Genomic DNA, 15,745 nt, shown 5'->3' on the forward strand with positions numbered 1-15,745 from the left:
TGGGATTGGCACAAGACCAACCAGTTGGCTTCATGCCTAAAAGATGATTAGAAGTTATAGTCCTCTATTTTCCAACCTGGTCCCTTTAACCATTGTATGAAACTTGCTTTTCTGCCACCTGTGAACTACCACTGTAATGAGAAGAAGTAGCAAACAATCCATGTCTAGCCAGAAAGGAAGAGAATCAGATTCCACACAAGCACAGTTACTGAAACATCACTAGGCAACTGCTCTCCAGATGTTTTACATCATAGCTCCTACATATTTCTGCCCTTTTAAACTAGGACTGATTGGATTCAAAATGCTCCCCAAATGTTTTTCGATTCCAGAATAGTTATTCTTTATTAGAGCATACTTGGACAAGAGTTTACATTTACCATAAGACAGCATCAATGCGAGTCTTATAAGGATCTCCCCAGAGTCTGTTGTCCAGAGAATGAAGTTTTGTTTATTATTGTTCCCATTACTGTTTACAAATATTTTGTTTTAAATCTAGAAAACAGCAGGGTGGTGTTGAAAGTCAAGAGCAACATAATTGAAAGTAAGAATATTAATGTGTTATTAATGTAATTTATTTCCCACCCAACTCATGGTAAGCATGAAATTTTCATTGTATTACCTTAATTACATCAGTGGTGCATGGCTGCATTTATTTCTCATTGTTGAATCATCAATCAAGTAGTTACTGACATGTGATTGTGATGGCAGTAACACCATTATGTACTATGTTATAGAGTTTGCTCATGCATGAAAAGCATCATCTTTTCAAATCTGTGAACACCTAGAAATAAACCTAGAAATTATTGGAAGCCATCACGGGTTTGTCAATAACAGATCATGCCAGACAAATCTTTTTGCATTCTTTGAAAAAGAGACTAAATTAGTGGACCAACAAAGTGCTGTAGACATAGTATACTTGGATTTCAATAAGGCATTTGACAAAATAGATTACAGGCTACATTGACATGGAGGGAAGCATGCAGTGAGGTACCCCAAAGTATTATCTTAGGCCCAGTACTCTTCAATCCTCTTCATAAACGATTTACATGAGAGGATAGAAGGGTGACTAACAGAAGATAGATTGACTTAAATACTGGGCCCTATCTACCAAAATGAAATTCAGTGGTGAGAAAAGTAAGGTTTTACACTTAGGCAAGAGAAACCAAATGCATAGGTATAGAATAGATGGTACCTGGCTCAACAGCAGTCACTGTGACTTAGGGATTTAGGAGTCCTAGTGGACAGCCACTTAAGTATGAGCCGTAGTGTGCTGCAGGCGAGCGGTGTGGTGGCCTAGAGGTGAAGATGCTTGCCTTCCATTTGGAAAGTTGAGAATTCAATCCAAGGCAGTGACAGATGTTTATCAGGATGCAAAGAGAAAATATCTACTGTGGACTCTGCATAGGTGTCAGGAAGGGCATCTGGCCAGTAAATGCTCAGTTTCATTCAGTTGCTGCTACCTCACCCCAAAGCAAGGGATCACAGGATCATAAAATGAAAATGAAATGTGCTGCAGCCACCAAAAAAGCCAATGCTATCCTAGGCTGCATCAACAGAGGAATAATATCAAGATCACATGAAGTGTTGGTACCACTATATACTACTTTGACAAGACCACACTTGGGACATTGCACCCAGCTTTAGTCACCATGATACAAAAATATGTTGATACTCTAGAAAGGATGAGAGAAGAACAAAGATGATTAGGGGGCTGGAGGCTAAAACACATCATGAACAGTTGCAGGAACGGGGTATGTCTAGTCTAATGAAGAAAAGGACTAGTTGTGACACGATAGTTGTCTTCCAGTCAACCTATTCTCCTAAGTATCTGAGGACAGGAGAAGAAGTAATGGATTGAAACCTATCAAGGAGAATTAAGGAGAAATTTCTTGATAGCAAGAACAATTAATGTCTTATCTCCAGAAATTGTGAGTGCTCTATCATTGGAGGTTTTTAAAAAGAGATTGGACAGCCATTTGTTCAGAATGGCATAGGGTTTTCTGCTTGAGCAAGGGGCTGGATTAGAGAACCCCCAAGGTCCCTTCCAACTCCAATTGTAGATTATAATTCTGTATTCTAGTCTATATTTAACGACATGGCTCTGCCCTCTTGTTTGGGGGTCATAGAGGAGCATGCTGCACAGGGCTGGGATTCCAGGTAAGTGCAGGACCCACGCGGAGGCTCTGGGAGGCCGAAAAATGGGCCTACCAGAAGTACCATAAGTCTGTTTCTGGCCTCCAGAGGGCCTCCAGAGGCCAGGGGAGGCTGTTTATGCCCTCCTGGAGGTTCGAAGAAAGCCTCCAGAGCCTGGGGAGGGCGTAAACTCCCCCCTGCCATGGTGCAGGAAGCCAACTAGGCCATGCCCCATGGCCACACCCACCCAGCAACTGAGTACAGAATCAGTTGCTAAATTTTTTCAATCCCACCCCTGCTCCATGCAGCTATGCGATTGATTAGCACCCTGAAAGTACTACTCCTGTATATCGATTAAATTTGTATGTTTAATTTTAACTATTTTAGATAGTTATATTCATATTACATTACTTGGGCACCGATATGAAATGAGAAGCTTGCTCTCAAGCATTTCAACGACACCTAAAACAAAATTCCGCATCTAAATGTGTTCTGAGCCCAAAGTGATCAGCATATCTGGAATGTGCTCAAGAGCCCAACCTTGGGGAGGAAGCTGTTTGGAACTGACAAATGTTGCAAAATTGGGATTGTAGCCCACTTTCTTGTGGTTTCAGAAAAGCATAGTTCCACTAGATGTATTACTCAGCCTCCCAAGAACTGTGTCCAGTTTTTGATGTTGGCAATGAGAAATCAGCTCCCCAAGGCTTTTTAAAATCTGCAGTTGCAGTTCACTTTTGTCTATGTCCATGTTTTCTTAGACATTTCCTCTTGCTGATAAACTCAGTCATATTCCAGACCAGAAGTGGGTTCCTACCAGTTCGGATCAGTTCAGCTGAGTAGGTAGTAACTTGGCCGGGCATGCACCGGTGGCACCATCTTTTGGTTCTGAGCATTCGCAGAACAATCTCCATTGCAGAAATCTACTGTATCTTTCAGAGTTTAAGACACACCAGAGTATAAGACACATTAAGATTTTGCAGAGGCAAAGGTAAAAAAATGGTTTTTGCACTCTGTAGACCTCTAAAAAATGGCCAGTTTTTTTTTGCGAAAATGCACCCATTTTTGTCAAAAATATGGCATACATAGCCTTTAGGAGGCTTACAGAGTACTCCTGTGGCTGGGTGGGGCACAAATGAGTGAAAAACATCCAATTTTTTTGCTCATTTCTGTCCTCCCCAGCTCCCAGGAGCACTCTGGAAGCCTCCTAAAGGCTATGCACAGCCATTTTGCAAAGAGGGCGAGGTTTCAGGAGGCCGAAATGCTGTATTCAGTGTTTAAGACGGACCCAGATTTTTATCCTCTTTTTTGGGGGAAAAAGTTGTGTCTTATACTCCGAAAAATATGATAGTTTTTTCCCCTTTTCCAACGTTCTGTGCATGCGCAGACCATTTAAGGTGTAAATGTGCATGGTCGCACACAAATTTTTTTACGCGCCAAACCGGCAGTAATGCCGGTAGCAACCCACCCCTGCTCCAGACACAATTTTCTCTAACAAACGTTTCATAGAAAGAAAGATTACTGCAAGGTGCTAACATCGAGACTATATAGAAGTCAAAGAAGACCTCTCTTATTGCTTCTGGGTCCGAAGGCTTTTCTATTCCCTCTCAAATGCAAAACAAACCATCCTGAGATGGGCTTTCATGCAAAAAAAAAACACAGAACAAGGTTTCATCTTCTAAGGGAAAGAATGTTGCTTTTGCAGGACACACATCCAAGAAGGTTTTCCAATAATCATCCAGACAACAGACAAGGCTTGAGGCCTGCTATCTATATCTGGACTAACATGGCCCAAGTCAGACCTATTGTGGGTTTCTACATCCTTCCATACTACCTTTCAAATATTATGTCATTCTTGGAGGTGGCTGCCAATCAGAGATGGTATTCAGCCAGTTCTGACAGGTTCTAGAGAACCAGTAGCCGAAATTTTGAGCCAGAGAACCAGCAAATAGGCTGGCCCAAGCATTGCTGCCTCCCACCTGATCTTCTTTTGGTGCCCTGAACAGGAGAACAGAGCTGGAAAGCAGGTTAGTGGGGTGCGAGGGAATGGGGATTTTGCAGTACCCTTCCCCTGCCACGCTCACCAAGTCACACCGTGCCCACCAAGTCACGCCCACAGAACTGTTAGTAAAAAATATGGAATCCCACCACTGCTGCCAATAGTACAAAGACAGAATAAAGCAATTTTTAAGGGTACAATTTCTCATATATAGATGTTAATAAGAGGAACCAAAAGTAAATTTTATCTTTAATTTTGCAATTATATCTTGGTCTTAACAAAGCTGGCAAAAGTTTTGATTCACTACTGTGATTATCATGTGCTTTTGATTTTTTTTTTGGGGGGGACACCTGCAATTACTTCAGTGTGAAGCAGTGGTGGGATTCAATTTTTTTTTTACTACCAGTTCTGTGGGTGTGGCTTGGTGGGCATGGCATGGCTTGGTGGGGGTGGCAGGGGAAGGATACTGCAAAATCCCCATTCCCTCCCGATCAGCAGGGACTTGGGAGGCAGAGACTAGATGGGGGCGGGGGCGGTCAGAGAAGGTATTTATTGATTCTCCGAACTACTCAAAATTTCCACTACCGGTTTCCCAGAACTGGTCAGAACCTGCTGAATATCACCTCTGGTGTGAAAGTTTTGATTAAAAGTGACTCTGAACAATCATACATGAGAATTGGATGTTCAAATTAGGAATTTAAAAAAAGAAATCAAACTGGGGCCTTCAACTCTGTGACTGAAACCCGACCACTTTTCAACCGTGCATCACTCTTGATGAGAATACGTGTCATATCAGTATCTCAGGTGATGTTGATTCCCCTTTATGGTTTAAACATTTAGTACCTCTCAAGAGGATGGCAGCTCGCTTCTTTTTGGAATTGATCCATTTATTTCTTGCCATGAAAGGCTTAACAACATTCTTAAATGCTATATGTTTTTTCCCCTTTTTAGGATCTGAGGCTGCCAAGCTGTACAGCAGCAACTTCCTTTGGTCTTATTAGTCACAGATAGAGTATGAAAGATTTGGCAGTGTTTTACAAAAGAGTGATTTGGTTATTTGACATTGGCCCTATTTTCTTTTCAAGAATCAGAGACACGTGGAAACAACCGCATTTCCATTCCAGAATGATTTACAATGAGCATGGGTTATATGCCTTATGCCTCAGGCTTAAGGCATATAACCCATATGTTGCAATTTGTCTCCTCTCCAGCATATACGAGAGTTTAAAGTTGTCTTCAGCTCTTCCACTTTTACAACAGGAATTATCTACTCTCCTTGACTGTGGGCATGATCTAGCACACTTCATTAACAACTCGATTTGTGATGTGGTCGTGGGCTGGATCAATCCCAGTGGAGACAGGTACTTTCTACGAGATTCCCACATTATGGGCCTTAGGAGAGAACGGGTGTTTGCAGAGATGTCTGCTGGATAACATATTCTGAAGTGTTAGTCAAGTTCTGAACCAGCTTGTTATAAACACAGACCTAACATTTTTGTTTTTAAAAAAATCTAGTTATACATTGTATGAAAGGTTGGGTTAGCCCAGAAAAGACAGCTGTGTGTTGGTTCTGTCACCAATCAGGTTTCTGATATTTCTGTTGCCAAGAGACTTCATTTCACCATACTTGCTATTATTTTTAATTACTTTGTCATGTACTATTTTACATACTCCACAAGTCCTTCTGGTTGCTAATAGCCGCAATCACTCACTGCTAGCATTACTATTCCTTTGCAGCAGCAATCGAGGATAATTCTCTATTACTCCCTTCTGGTTCTCCTCTTCCTCACACTGATTGAAAGGTCAGGGGTAGAGGATGGCATGGGGTGAAATGTAAGGAAACACCCTCAACCCCTGGCAACCCCTTGCTTTGTGCCTGTGATCTGTCCATTTTTAAATAAGGGTCTAGGTCTCCTTTGAAAGATCATTCAACTCGTGTCAAAAATAGTCTGACAGCTCCCAGACCTGGAAGAAGGACAGGGGAGAAGCAGGAGAGAGCTCTAAGAGCACAATCAGATGGTCAGGTTAAAATCCACTAGGAAAATGGGCCAGGGTCATATTTGCTGCTCCAGTGTCAAGCGCCAGGGAAATCAGAAGATTCAGGCAGTTCAAATATTTATTGTAAGCTTAAACTCTCTACAAGAATCTGACCAACTGATAGTCAAGGGAAATGAGCGGGAGATAAGAAAGGCATTCCAGTTGGGCTGGACTTAGATTTCTTGTGGGCACCCAGGGCCTTGTGACTTATGATGCATTTGACCCCTCCCTCGAGCTCAGCCTGGTCATCTCCTATGTTCAGTGGCAGAGACCAATTTTGCCATATTAATGAAGCTAGTAAGTAGCACTGCCTTTATGGTCTCAATGAGGGACAAATCAAGACAACCGATTGGTTGATACCTTTCACTTTGTTTCCCCATTCAGTAAGCAACACCTGCTGGGGGGGGATTGTTTTCCTTACCATGTGGTGGGCCATAGCCATCTGGGTGCAGCCAGATGATTTGACAGGTGAAGATTGCAGAATGGCACCTTGCTTTGTGGCTGTGACCTCTCAGGCCTTTTCAGAGTATGACTCCTATCCTTGTACAAGGCAGAGGGAATGGCCTTGAAGGACAGGAAGGAGAGCTGTTTCCAAGACAATGGTAGCAGATAAAAGAGTCAAAGCCAGAGCCAAGAAAGAACTGTGAGTTAGCATCTCAAACAAGCCCTCACACAAAGATAAAGGAAGTGAGAAAAAAGGTGCATTCAGAATAAGAGATTGGAAGGGACTTTGGAGGTCTTCTAGTCCAATCCCCTGCTCAAGCAGGAGACCCTATTTAATTTCAAGTAAATGGCTGTCCAGTCTCTCCAATGATGGAGCATTGCAACACCCACAACTTCTGGAGGAAAGTCATTCCACTGATTAATTGTTCTAATCATCAGGAAATGTCTCCTTAGTTCTTCGTTGTTTCTCCCCTTGATTAGTTTCCATACATTGCTTTTTGTCCTACCTTCAGGTGCATTCAGATTTGCAAGATTCTGTTACTCTAGCTTTACAATAAAAATAGTACTGACCTACATGAGGGACACGGTGGCTCAGTGGCCTAGACGCTGAGCTTGTCAGTCAGAAAGGTCAGCAGTTTGGTGGTTCAAATCCCCAGTGCCACATAACACATGCTCCCATTACTTGTCCCAGCTTCTGCCAACCTAGCAGTTTGAAAGCATGTAAAAATGCAAGTATAAAAATAGGAAGCACTGTTGGTGGGAAGGTAACAGCATTCTGTGTCCCTTCATTTTTGGCTTTGAAATGGAGATGAACACCGCCCCCTAGAGTCAGGAATGACTAGCACATATGTGCGAAGGGAACATTTACCTTTACATTACATTAGTTTCCTAGTCTGGACTACCTTTCAGGACTGACAGTCATTCTTCCATAGCTCAACTTTTCTCCCAGGCTGTTTTGGGATGCAGGATTAGCCCTTTTTTTTAAAAAAAAGAGCTGGACTTTTGTTCAGATGCAAGCCAACCGAAAGGTTCTACTCATGGAGAGCAGGTTGCAAGGACCATCTCCCTCTTGCCTTACAGCCCTTCTCCACAAAATTGTGTTGATTTTAAGACACGGGATTCAGGTCAGGAGGGTTCTTTTGATCACGTCGTACGAATAATTAGAGACGGTGTTCACCGTCAAAAGTAAAAAGAGAGAATACAATTTTGAGCAACAGAGCTGAGAAGTACGATCACCTGTATACGGGAATTGAAGTGCTAATTCCATTTCAGCTGGGGCTTTGCTGTTGTCAGCTACATTATGGGGAGAGATGAGTTTTACACTCTCCATAATGCTGAGCAGTGGCATCCCTGCATATGAATGCAGAGAGATCTCCCAGCTTCAAAAGAGCAATATAGATTTGACATCTGATATGCAAATAAAGTTGCAATCATGTCATTTCCTACGGTTCTGTCATTACAGAGGCGCCTGATCAAAAAAATGGGACTGTGCCCACTTCAAAGAGAAATGTTAACAGTTCTTTGAGCTAATACTATTGCTGATAAGAAAGCAAACTTCATTATTCTTCCCCGACTTCAGATTTCCATAGCCTATTTCTGTTTACTTTCAGGAGGTAAACACTCTTTTTCTTTTTTCCACCTCCCATTTTTTCCATGACATAAACCAAGAGGAGTTTTTTTTTGGGGGGGAGCGTATATGTTTATTGGAACTAAATTGTCCTCTCTTCTCCCCCTTTTGAATATTATATCTAATGCACTAATTGTATGAAGAGAAACAATCTGCTCCCCTGTGAACAACAAAATGTGCAACATTCCACACTCACTTCTTTGTCACTGACTGCTCTTTTGATGCTACTCTTTCAACTTTTCTGTCTCTCTCCTCATGTCTGTGTGTGTGTGTGTGTGTGTGTGTGTATTATTTCTATTTTTAACAGAGAGTGATCTAGACAATGCGCTAAAAACGTCCCCTCCCTGAGTGCTTTAGACAAATAATACAATCTCAGCTTAAAGCCCATGGAAGGATCCTTGATGCCTTCTGGGCATTTGGTATTTTAATCTACCAAGAAGTTTGAGTTAAGGGTTTTTTTTTTTTTTGCCTCCCTCTCTTCTTCTCTTAGCTTTCCATAAAGTAATTCCAAACTGTAAGCCACAGACTGACCTAACTACTTATTAAAAATGCTAATATGCTTTTGTGCTTTGATGTCTGGTGAACAATAAAAGGGAGAGAGCTGCTCTGGGACACTCTAATCCTTTATTTGTCACTAAGTTATGACACCCAGCCGAGCTGTGTGACAGTCCAAATCAATCACTCCCTGCGCACTGCAGGCCTTCGCTGCCTCCTGCAGAGCCTATGCAGTTTAATTAGCTTTTTTTTTTTCACACCAGCATAATGTACATCTGCAGCTTCAGCAAGAAAAAGGAATGGGGAATATTTCACTGAGATGAGGCTCTTAATAATAATATAAAAAAGTTCTCCCTTTTTGTAAGGAAAAAATGTCTTCGAAAAAAAAAAGAAATATAGCAATCTTTTGTCGTTTGACTTCTGAAGTTTGCAGCGGAAACCTACTTGGATGGAGTGCTCAACGCTCTGCCACCTACGTTTAAATTATTATTTTTTAAAAGAGGTAACACAAAGCCCTTTTCAGCGAAACTATGGCATTTCAAATGCCTGTTCTTTTATAATGGGTGATCAATCATTGCTGGATCTGTTTGCTTTCATGGCCGTGTGTGCGTTTGATCCTGCTTCTTCCTAGATATTTAAAACAAAACAGGGTTCAATAGAAGCTTAAAAGTTCCCTTTGGAAAATTAGAGAATGTTCATTCTCTGTGTCCTTCTGTGATTGTGTTAGTCTGTGTTAAAACCACTGAAGTAAATAAAAGATGTCTGGATGAGGCATTTGGCCACCACAGCCCTTAATCTGAATATTCATTTTCGGGCGCTGGGTGTGTAACAAAGAAACTCCCCCTCAATCAACCATTGAAATCCAACATCACAAGACCACGGGTAGAAAAGAATGTGTGTCATCTAAGTGTGTGTGGGATCTTCCAGGCTTCTAGGCTGAGGCACCAGAAGCTCTTTAGATAAATGAAATCATGTCATCCTGAGGGAAGAAAAGAAAACTCTCTTTTTCTATATATATATATATAGTCTTAACATCAAAGCGCTTTGATTCTGCCACATAGCATTACAAGCGCTTTAGGTCTACAAAGATTTCAGATGAAAAGAAATTAAAGCTCAAGATTCAAGCCACTTATTCTGCACTAGCCCTTTGGAGACTGCACCAGAAGTGAGGAGTCTCTTCTGGAACATTCATGACTTTGCAAGTTGCATAAAAAAAGAAGGCTAGTGGAGTCACGCTGAGGTGGCTAGAAGTTGAGGAGTTTCTTAATAGCCAGCGTTATTTCTGAAAGGGCCACAGAAATCAAGGTCAGCTCTTTTGATGATATTGAAAGTCTCGTTAAATATATGAGGGCCATATTAGATCATCAGATGGGTTCCTCTCTAGGACTCTGGAGGTCTTTCTACACTGGAATGGAAGCAAGTTGTGAGGCAGTTTCATAGGGGCAAAGGAGTGGCTTTCATTCGGGCAGATTTTCTTTTCTAGTTTTGTCTGTTTCGCCCCCTATCCAGGTACAAAGTGCATAAAAAGTATTAGGCTTATAGTATATCACCTTTTATCTTTGAGAGAGGTCAGGTGTCAGAAATGACTAGAAAGCGTAGAGGCAGGATAAGGATAAGTAATAGGTATAATCAATTTCATGCTAGTATCTTTTTCCTCCAGAGAAAAGATAGATGGATAATGCTTCTGTGCAGCAGTGGGCAATGGCTTTTATACAGGTAGTCCTCAACGCATGACCACAATTGAGCCCAGAATTTATGTTGCTAAGTGAGAAATGTGTTGTGACTTTTGCATTTTACGACTTTTCTTGCCACAGTTAAATGAATCACTGCAGTTATTAAATGATTAACCTGGTTGTTAAGTGAATCTGGCTTCCCCATTGGCTTTGCTTGTCAGAAGGTTGCAAAGGGGGACCCCGGGAAACTGCAACCGTTGAAATATGAACCAGTTTTCAAGCATCTGAGTGTAAATCACATGATCATATAAGTGCGAAAAATGCTCGTAAATCATTTTTTTCAGTGCAGTTGTAACTTTGAATGGTCACTAAATGAACTGTTGTAAGAAGAGGAATACTTGTACTAATTGTAATTGTCCCCTCAAAGAATCCTGGGAATTTTAGATGGATGAGCACATGTGTGCCTGACCTGTATTAAACTGCTGGTCATATCCAGCAGCAGATAAGAGGTGTCAAAGACAAGGTCATAGGCCAGATCTGGCCTGTGGGGCCATCCTGGAAAATGTAAGGGGCCAGCCCGTGTCACTTCAGCCCGGTCTACCCAGTGCTAGAGGAAACATGCCAGCAGTTTTGGGAGTAGTGTCAAACTGGCCACGCCCACCGAGTCAGCCACACCTGCCCCCACCAAGGTCAATCACTGCCTTGATGCAATCCTCAATAAAATTGAGTTTGACACCCCTGTCCTAGATCAAGGGCTCTGTTGAAAATCTGTATTTTTATCTATGTATTTATTTGTATCTTCTATTCTTTTTACAAATAACTCAAGGTGTATGAAAAGTTATTTTAAACCAGGAAGTAGAGCTAGACTATGCCAGTTGCATATTGTCAGTTTTGTCACCAGTGAGTCAATTATAGATTTTCCTCCAGAAAAGATTTTGTGCAGACATACATTTTATTGTTTTTCTTACTTTGAGATTTTGCTATATTGCACACTCTATCGGATACTTTTGGTTGTTAATTGCCATAACGATTCACTGCTACCACTACCATTCCTTTACAGTACTAAGAGAAAATATATATTTTCTTTACTGAACTCCAAGAATCAGCAGGAAAGGTAAGTTCTGCTAAATCGACAGGGTATATTTACCCAAAGTTAATATGTGGCTTGTCTCTCCCCCCACATTCTCATTCAGTTTCTGCCCTACTCTTCATCAAAAATGCAATGAGCGGTGGGAGGGATTTAAATTTAAAAGTGAATTATTTTTAAAACACACAAAAATAAATCAGCAGAAGCAGCAATTAAAATGAAGCCTGAAATTTAGCAGAATGGATTAAAAACCATTGTCAAGTTGAATTATACTTATTGTCCCAATCCTCAGGCAAATTACAACTTCCACTAAAGTTGAAGTAATCTTAAAGTTGATGCAGAGCAAATCTTAAGGGGAAAGAATATCCCACATGAGAGAGTGAACAATCAGATAAGCTCTGTTTTCACTTATCACCTCTCTAACCGCAAAGAATCAGGATCAATAACATCAAAAAACAACATCCACTTTTAAACATAGAGATTTTGATTCTAACTATGATATTAACTTGGCATGTGGGAGGTTTTTTCAGAATCCTTATGAGTAGTTAGGGTTGACAGTATTCTATGGGAAACAGAGGGCCAGTTTGGTCTAGTGCAGTGGTTCCCAAACTTGGCAACTTTAAGACTTGTGGACTTCAACTCCCAGAATTCTCCAGCCAGCAGAGCTGGTCTAGTGGTTAAGGTACCAGGCTAGAAACTAGGAGACTGGGAGTTCTAATCTTGTCTTAGGTATGAAAGTCAGCTGAGTGATTTTGGGCCAATCCCTCTCTCTCTCATCTCACAGAGTTGTGATGAGAATAATAGGAGGAAGAAAGACTTATAGATATGTTTGTCACTTTGAATTATTTGTAAAAAATATATTTCTCCTAGCAAGTCAACTGAAAACATTGTGTGATTCTGGAATTGGTGAATGGGAATCCCTCCTATTGAATAACCTTACATGCACAGGCCTCAGTAAATTGGCCAATCTAGAATGGCAAAATGTTGAAGTAATCCAATGTCTAACAGAGGTAAGACAGAGAACCCAGGAGTAATCTCTGTGCATTCCATGTATTGAGAGTGTTCCAATATTTGAGTGGCTGCCACAAAGAAAAGGTGTCAATCTATTTTCCAAAGCACCAGAAGGCAAGGCAAGAAGCAATGGTTGAAACTAACAACTAAGGAGAAAACACAAGAGATTTCCTGATAATGAGAACAATAAACCAGTGGAATGCTTTGCCTTCAGAGGTTCTGGGTGCGCCATCACTGGAGGCTTTTAAAAAGAGACTGGACAGCCATTTGCCTGAAATGGTATAAGGTGTCCTGCTTGAGCGGAGGGGGAAGGGGGTTGGACTAGCAGATCTCCAAGGTCCCTTCCAACTCTGTTATTCTGTTAAATGTTATTAAAATAGTCAGAAATGATTGTAAGATTATCTATATAGCTAGATAGCTACAGTATCAGCTACCTATCGATCTAGGTATCTATTATATGTATACCTGTCCTTTGTGTCCCAATCAGTGTACACTTGAGAACCTCATGGCAGCACGACAGAATGCAATTGATGTTGTTAGTTTCTGAGTAAGCTCTGTTTAATTTGATCATATTTTGATCTTGTAGTTTTAAATTTTATGTCATATAGTATGTCTTATTTTAATTGGGATGCTTATGACATGAATACACAATCTCTATATCTATATCTGTCGGAGAATATTTTTAGCTCAGGGTTGAAGTGAGGGGGTCCTTGGTGCTCTCTGAGTTTGGCTGTTCTCTTGCAGATGTTTCAGCATTGATGATGTTACCTAGTTTAGGTAATGAAACATCTGCAAGAAAACAAGCAAGCTCAGAAAGCACCAAGGATTCCCATATCTATATCTATCTATCTCTCATCCCATCCATCCATCCATCCATCCACCCACTTATCCCTCCCTCTCTCCCAAAATGTGCTGGAGGATTAGCCTGGAGATCAGCTAAGACTTGCGCCAGACTCTTTGACCACTGAACTCAACCCATTCTGTAATATCCCAGAGAAATTCCATCTTCTTGCTATTATGTTCAAACAGAAGCAGAGGCTGCTGTGACAATCATCATAATGTAGCTATGGAACTTCTGGGTTTTTGTTTTCTACACAAAGCTGTTTACATTTTATTTTTAAAATACACCATCAATCTGAATCTTACACTCTTCTATTCTTTATTTACAGTTGTTTTGCTTGTTGATTATCCTATCCCAGTTTTGTTATGATTGTTATGGTTATTATCAATATGGTCAACATGCATTAATGTCCTTGCCTACAAAACATATATTTAAAATAAACCTGTACTTTTGACACTTACTGAATAGTTGAACTACCCTTCAGCACTAACAAAGTAAGTCTCTCATTTTAGAGAAATATTCTGCATACATCTTCTGTGGATATTACACACTTTTTGAAAACAACCCCTTCTTTTTGGGAGCTCATATAAGCATTTTGTGCATCACAGATACATAACAACAGCATATAAAACAGAAATTCAGTTCCTATAATCTTTGCTCTCCATCTGTCTATCCTTTCTTGTTCCTCCACTCCCACCTCCAGATGCTTTTGGTATGATTAAATATTGTACAATTAATCAATTAATTGAACAATGCCTCCTTCCTTTGCTATAATTTGGAAGGAAAGAGTGTTTTATGAATCTTATATTTGGGAATTATGCTAATTTTATTTTTATTATTCTTTCATGGGTGTCTTTGAAGGTTATTTTTCAGCACAAAGTGATGTTATTTATTGTTTCATATAAGCGCAGAAACACAATTTCTCCCCAATTTGAAACTTTTAGCTGGGAGATAAACCATTGCTATATAATTAATAGCTGGGGAAGGACAGCAAATGATTGGTGTTACTCTGTGATCAAAGGATAATTAGTGAGATTGGTCAGATTTTGCCTGAAGTGGTTGTGAAGGGGAACGCAGTGATGAAATGGTAGTTACACAACACAAGAGGTCCGCATGATCCAATGTTGACAAACCAACAGCAGAATCCATGCCCCATCCAGATAAAGATATGGACAGTTAACGTGTCTTGTTAGCAAGCACTAAATAGCAAATGCAATGAAACATTATCACGTTAATAAGTACTTGAAGGCATCTGTTGATATGACAGATGATATGAACAAGATCAAAAGAGAGGGGATAAAATAGGCTTAAACTCTATCAAAATGATATTTTTCCTCGGCTCTACAATATCCTAAAAGTAAGATGGAAACGAAATATGAATGGGGGATGGGAGGGATGGCAGGGAAACATCCTGAAAAATGCAGAGAGGTATAATATACTTAATACTTCATGTGAATGAATGATGGCATCACACAAATATTGTATGGAATGTGTGCCATAGAATGATTCAGTTTGCGGCTTCTACTAGATGAGCTGTGATAGTAGTGATATTCAATAAAGAGTGGATTAAACAAATCGGAGTGAAATTATATTCATTGCCAAATTCCAAATGGCTAATGTTTACATATTTCTGCCAAGAGAATGAATCTAACTGATATTCTTTCCACAGAGAAATGTTTCTGCCTATTGTATTGTTTTTAATGTATTTATAGGATATCAAACATATTTATGTATATATGCATGAATGCATTCATTCATCCATCCATCCATCTAAAAGACTTATATGGCTGTCTCTCTTACTATATATGCCATAATTCTGAGCTGCTCACACTAACAGCAATGAAAACATAAGCAATAAAAACCAGCATTCAAAAACCAATTCCCGGTGCCCTAAACAATACTTTCTAATACATAAACATCACCATCACTCCAGCCAACTTTTAAAAACCTTCCAGAAGGCCTGAAGAGAGGGGGCTGTCAGATCTCAGGGGAGAGGGTGTTCCACGGGACCAGTTCCACTACTGAGAATTGCCCTGCCACTTTCTTTGACAAGGTCATCCTGCAAGATTTTCAATAGCACTAGCAATAGCACTTAGGCTGCTTTACAGCCCTCTCTAAGCAGTTTACAGAGTCAGCCTATGGCCCCCAACAATCTGGATCCTCATTTTACCCACCTCAGAAGGATGGAAGGCTGAGTTAACCTTGAGCCTGGTGGGATTTGAACTGCCAAACTGCAGCTAGCAGTCAGCTGAAGTAACTTGCAGTACTGCACTCTAACCACTACGCCACCTTAGGGTTGGCCTCCTCCGGGTGCCATCTACCAGCCAATGCCACCTGGCTATTACCCGGGAGAGGGCCTTCTCTGTGGCAGCTCCGGCCCTCTGGAATGAACTCCCCGCAG

The sequence above is a fragment of the Thamnophis elegans genome, chromosome 2 (genome assembly GCF_009769535.1).
Source record: "Thamnophis elegans isolate rThaEle1 chromosome 2, rThaEle1.pri, whole genome shotgun sequence".
Taxonomy (NCBI): Eukaryota; Metazoa; Chordata; class Lepidosauria; order Squamata; family Colubridae; genus Thamnophis; species Thamnophis elegans.